We start from the raw sequence: 6,000 nt of genomic DNA on the forward strand, positions 1-6,000 counted from the left end.
GGCTGCGCAGAAGCGGCTGCGCAGAAGCGGCTGCGCAGAAGCGGCTGCGCAGAAACGGCTGCGCAGAAACGGCTGCGCAGAAGCGGCTGCGCAGAAGCGGCTGCGCAGAAGCGGCTGCGCAGATACGGCTGCGCAGAAACGGCTGCGCAGAAACGGCTGCGCAGAAGCGGCTGCGCGGAAGCGGCTGCGCGGAAGCGGCTGCGCGGAAGCGGCTGCGCGGAAACGGCTGCGCGGAAACGGCTGCGCGGAAACGGCTGCGCGGAAACGGCTGCGCGGAAGCGGCTGCGCGGAAGCGGCTGCGCGGAAGCGGCTGCGCGGAAGCGGCTGCGCGGAAGCGGCTGCGCGGAAGCGGCTGCGCGGAAGCGGCTGCGCGGAAGCGGCTGCGCGGAAGCGGCTGCGCAGAAGCGGCTGCGCAGAAGCGGCTGCGCAGAAGCGGCTGCGCAGAAGCGGCTGCGCAGAAGCGGCTGCGCAGAAGCGGCTGCGCAATAGCGGCTGCGCAGAAGCGGCTGCGCAGAAGCGGCTGCGCAGAAGCGGCTGCGCAGAAGCGGCTGCGCAGAAGCGGCTGCGCAGAAACGGCTGCGCAGAAACGGCTGCGCGGAAACGGCTGCGCGGAAACGGCTGCGCGGAAACGGCTGCGCTGAAACGGCTGCGCAGAAGCGGCTGCGCAGAAGCGGCTGCGCAGTAGCGGCTGCGCAGAAGCGGCTGCGCAGAAGCGGCTGCGCAGAAACAGCTGCGCAGAAGCGGCTGCGCAGAAGCGGCTGCGCAGAAGCGGCTGCGCAGAAGCGGCTGCGCAGAAGCGGCTGCGCAGAAGCGGCTGCGCAGAAGCGGCTGCGCAGAAGCGGCTGCGCAGAAGCGTCTGCGCAGAAGCGTCTGCGCAGTAGCGGCTGCGCAGTAGCGGCTGCGCTGAAGCGGCTGCGCAGAAGCGGCTGCGCAGAAGCGGCTGCGCAGAAGCGGCTGCGCAGAAACGGCTGCGCAGAAACGGCTGCGCAGAAACGGCTGCGCAGAAACGGCTGCGCAGGAACGGCTGCGCAGGAACGGCTGCGCAGGAACGGCTGCGCAGGAACGGCTGCGCAGGAACGGCTGCGCAGGAACGGCTGCGCAGGAACGGCTGCGCAGGAACGGCTGCGCAGAAGCGGCTGCGCAGAAGCGGCTGCGCAGAAGCGGCTGCGCAGAAGCGGCTGCGCAGAAGCGGCTGCGCAGAAGCGGCTGCGCAGAAGCGGCTGCGCAGAAGCGGCTGCGCAGAAGCGGCTGCGCAGAAGCGGCTGCGCAGAAGCGGCTGCGCAGAAGCGGCTGCGCAGAAGCGGCTGCGCAGAAGCGGCTGCGCAGAAGCGGCTGCGCAGAAGCGGCTGCGCAGAAACGGCTGCGCAGAAACGGCTGCGCAGAAACGGCTGCGCAGAAACGGCTGCGCAGAAACGGCTGCGCAGAAACGGCTGCGCAGAAGCGGCTGCGCAGAAGCGGCTGCGCAGAAGCGGCTGCGCAGAAGCGGCTGCGCAGAAGCGGCTGCGCAGAAGCGGCTGCGCAGAAGCGGCTGCGCAGAAGCGGCTGCGCAGAAGCGGCTGCGCAGAAGCGGCTGCGCAGAAACGGCTGCGCAGAAACGGCTGCGCAGAAACGGCTGCGCAGAAACGGCTGCGCAGAAACGGCTGCGCAGAAACGGCTGCGCAGAAACGGCTGCGCAGAAACGGCTGCGCAGAAACGGCTGCGCAGAAACGGCTGCGCAGGAACGGCTGCGCAGGAGCGGCTGCGCAGGAGCGGCTGCGCAGGAGCGGCTGCGCAGGAGCGGCTGCGCAGGAGCGGCTGCGCAGGAGCGGCTGCGCAGAAGCGGCTGCGCAGAAGCGGCTGCGCAGAAGCGGCTGCGCAGAAGCGGCTGCGCAGAAGCGGCTGCGCAGAAGCGTCTGCGCAGTAGCGTCTGCGCAGTAGCGGCTGCGCAGTAGCGGCTGCGCTGAAGCGGCTGCGCAGAAGCGGCTGCGCAGAAGCGGCTGCGCAGAAGCGGCTGCGCAGAAGCGGCTGCGCAGAAACGGCTGCGCAGAAACGGCTGCGCAGAAACGGCTGCGCAGGAACGGCTGCGCAGGAACGGCTGCGCAGGAACGGCTGCGCAGGAACGGCTGCGCAGGAACGGCTGCGCAGGAACGGCTGCGCAGGAACGGCTGCGCAGAAGCGGCTGCGCAGAAGCGGCTGCGCAGAAGCGGCTGCGCAGAAGCGGCTGCGCAGAAGCGGCTGCGCAGAAGCGGCTGCGCAGAAGCGGCTGCGCAGAAGCGGCTGCGCAGAAGCGGCTGCGCAGAAGCGGCTGCGCAGAAGCGGCTGCGCAGAAGCGGCTGCGCAGAAACGGCTGCGCAGAAACGGCTGCGCAGAAACGGCTGCGCAGGAACGGCTGCGCAGGAACGGCTGCGCAGGAACGGCTGCGCAGGAACGGCTGCGCAGGAACGGCTGCGCAGAAACGGCTGCGCAGAAACGGCTGCGCAGAAACGGCTGCGCAGAAACGGCTGCGCAGAAACGGCTGCGCAGAAACGGCTGCGCAGAAACGGCTGCGCAGAAACGGCTGCGCAGAAACGGCTGCGCAGAAACGGCTGCGCAGAAACGGCTGCGCAGAAACGGCTGCGCAGAAACGGCTGCGCAGAAGCCGCTGCGCAGAAGCAGCTGCGCAGAAGCAGCTGCGCAGAAGCAGCTGCGCAGATACGGCTGCGCAGAAGCAGCTGCGCAGAAGCAGCTGCGCAGAAGCAGCTGCGCAGATACGGCTGCGCAGATACGGCTGCGCAGAAACGGCTGCGCAGAAACGGCTGCGCAGAAACGGCTGCGCAGAAACGGCTGCGCAGAAACGGCTGCGCCGAAACGGCTGCGCCGAAACGGCTGCGCAGAAACGGCTGCGCAGAAACGGCTGCGCAGAAACGGCTGCGCAGAAACGGCTGCGCAGAAACGGCTGCGCAGAAGCCGCTGCGCAGAAGCAGCTGCGCAGAAGCAGCTGCGCAGAAGCAGCTGCGCAGATACGGCTGCGCAGAAGCGGCTGCGCAGAAGCGGCTGCGCAGAAACAGCTGCGCAGAAGCGGCTGCGCAGAAGCGGCTGCGCAGAAGCGGCTGCGCAGAAGCGGCTGCGCAGAAGCGGCTGCGCAGAAACAGCTGCGCAGAAGCGGCTGCGCAGAAGCGGCTGCGCAGAAGCGGCTGCGCAGAAGCGGCTGCGCAGAAGCGGCTGCGCAGAAGCGGCTGCGCAGAAGCGGCTGCGCAGAAGCGGCTGCGCAGAAGCGTCTGCGCAGAAGCGTCTGCGCAGTAGCGGCTGCGCAGTAGCGGCTGCGCTGAAGCGGCTGCGCAGAAGCGGCTGCGCAGAAGCGGCTGCGCAGAAGCGGCTGCGCAGAAACGGCTGCGCAGAAACGGCTGCGCAGAAACGGCTGCGCAGAAACGGCTGCGCAGGAACGGCTGCGCAGGAACGGCTGCGCAGGAACGGCTGCGCAGGAACGGCTGCGCAGGAACGGCTGCGCAGGAACGGCTGCGCAGGAACGGCTGCGCAGGAACGGCTGCGCAGAAGCGGCTGCGCAGAAGCGGCTGCGCAGAAGCGGCTGCGCAGAAGCGGCTGCGCAGAAGCGGCTGCGCAGAAGCGGCTGCGCAGAAGCGGCTGCGCAGAAGCGGCTGCGCAGAAGCGGCTGCGCAGAAGCGGCTGCGCAGAAGCGGCTGCGCAGAAGCGGCTGCGCAGAAGCGGCTGCGCAGAAGCGGCTGCGCAGAAGCGGCTGCGCAGAAGCGGCTGCGCAGAAGCGGCTGCGCAGAAACGGCTGCGCAGAAACGGCTGCGCAGAAACGGCTGCGCAGAAACGGCTGCGCAGAAACGGCTGCGCAGAAACGGCTGCGCAGAAGCGGCTGCGCAGAAGCGGCTGCGCAGAAGCGGCTGCGCAGAAGCGGCTGCGCAGAAGCGGCTGCGCAGAAGCGGCTGCGCAGAAGCGGCTGCGCAGAAGCGGCTGCGCAGAAGCGGCTGCGCAGAAGCGGCTGCGCAGAAACGGCTGCGCAGAAACGGCTGCGCAGAAACGGCTGCGCAGAAACGGCTGCGCAGAAACGGCTGCGCAGAAACGGCTGCGCAGAAACGGCTGCGCAGAAACGGCTGCGCAGAAACGGCTGCGCAGAAACGGCTGCGCAGGAACGGCTGCGCAGGAGCGGCTGCGCAGGAGCGGCTGCGCAGGAGCGGCTGCGCAGGAGCGGCTGCGCAGGAGCGGCTGCGCAGGAGCGGCTGCGCAGAAGCGGCTGCGCAGAAGCGGCTGCGCAGAAGCGGCTGCGCAGAAGCGGCTGCGCAGAAGCGGCTGCGCAGAAGCGTCTGCGCAGTAGCGTCTGCGCAGTAGCGGCTGCGCAGTAGCGGCTGCGCTGAAGCGGCTGCGCAGAAGCGGCTGCGCAGAAGCGGCTGCGCAGAAGCGGCTGCGCAGAAGCGGCTGCGCAGAAACGGCTGCGCAGAAACGGCTGCGCAGAAACGGCTGCGCAGGAACGGCTGCGCAGGAACGGCTGCGCAGGAACGGCTGCGCAGGAACGGCTGCGCAGGAACGGCTGCGCAGGAACGGCTGCGCAGGAACGGCTGCGCAGAAGCGGCTGCGCAGAAGCGGCTGCGCAGAAGCGGCTGCGCAGAAGCGGCTGCGCAGAAGCGGCTGCGCAGAAGCGGCTGCGCAGAAGCGGCTGCGCAGAAGCGGCTGCGCAGAAGCGGCTGCGCAGAAGCGGCTGCGCAGAAGCGGCTGCGCAGAAGCGGCTGCGCAGAAACGGCTGCGCAGAAACGGCTGCGCAGAAACGGCTGCGCAGGAACGGCTGCGCAGGAACGGCTGCGCAGGAACGGCTGCGCAGGAACGGCTGCGCAGGAACGGCTGCGCAGAAACGGCTGCGCAGAAACGGCTGCGCAGAAACGGCTGCGCAGAAACGGCTGCGCAGAAACGGCTGCGCAGAAACGGCTGCGCAGAAACGGCTGCGCAGAAACGGCTGCGCAGAAACGGCTGCGCAGAAACGGCTGCGCAGAAACGGCTGCGCAGAAACGGCTGCGCAGAAACGGCTGCGCAGAAACGGCTGCGCAGAAACGGCTGCGCAGAAACGGCTGCGCAGAAGCCGCTGCGCAGAAGCAGCTGCGCAGAAGCAGCTGCGCAGAAGCAGCTGCGCAGATACGGCTGCGCAGAAGCAGCTGCGCAGAAGCAGCTGCGCAGAAGCAGCTGCGCAGATACGGCTGCGCAGATACGGCTGCGCAGAAACGGCTGCGCAGAAACGGCTGCGCAGAAACGGCTGCGCAGAAACGGCTGCGCAGAAACGGCTGCGCCGAAACGGCTGCGCCGAAACGGCTGCGCAGAAACGGCTGCGCAGAAACGGCTGCGCAGAAACGGCTGCGCAGAAACGGCTGCGCAGAAACGGCTGCGCAGAAGCCGCTGCGCAGAAGCAGCTGCGCAGAAGCAGCTGCGCAGAAGCAGCTGCGCAGATACGGCTGCGCAGAAGCAGCTGCGCAGAAGCAGCTGCGCAGAAGCAGCTGCGCAGATACGGCTGCGCAGATACGGCTGCGCAGAAACGGCTGCGCAGAAACGGCTGCGCAGAAACGGCTGCGCAGAAACGGCTGCGCAGAAACGGCTGCGCCGAAACGGCTGCGCCGAAACGGCTGCGCCGAAACAGCTGCGCCGAAACAGCTGCGCCGAAACAGCTGCGCCGAAACAGCTGCGCCGAAACTGCTGCGCCGAAACTGCTGCGCCGAAACTGCTGCGCCGAAACTGCTGCGCCGAAACTGCTGCGCCGAAACTGCTGCGCCGAAACTGCTGCGCCGAAACTGCTGCGCCGAAACAGCTGCGCCGAAACTGCTGCGCCGAAACAGCTGCGCCGAAACAGCTGCGCCGAAACAGCTGCGCCGAAACAGCTGCGCCGAAACAGCTGCGCCGAAACAGCTGCGCCGAAACAGCTGCGCAGAAACAGCTAGGCATAAGCAGCTGCGCAGAAACAGCTGCGCAGAAACAGATGCGCAGAAACAGCTGCGCAGAAACAGCTGCGCAGAAACAGCTGCGCAGAAACAGCTGCGC

The sequence above is a fragment of the Schistocerca nitens genome, unplaced genomic scaffold, assembly GCF_023898315.1.
Source record: "Schistocerca nitens isolate TAMUIC-IGC-003100 unplaced genomic scaffold, iqSchNite1.1 HiC_scaffold_468, whole genome shotgun sequence".
NCBI lineage: Eukaryota > Metazoa > Arthropoda > Insecta > Orthoptera > Acrididae > Schistocerca > Schistocerca nitens.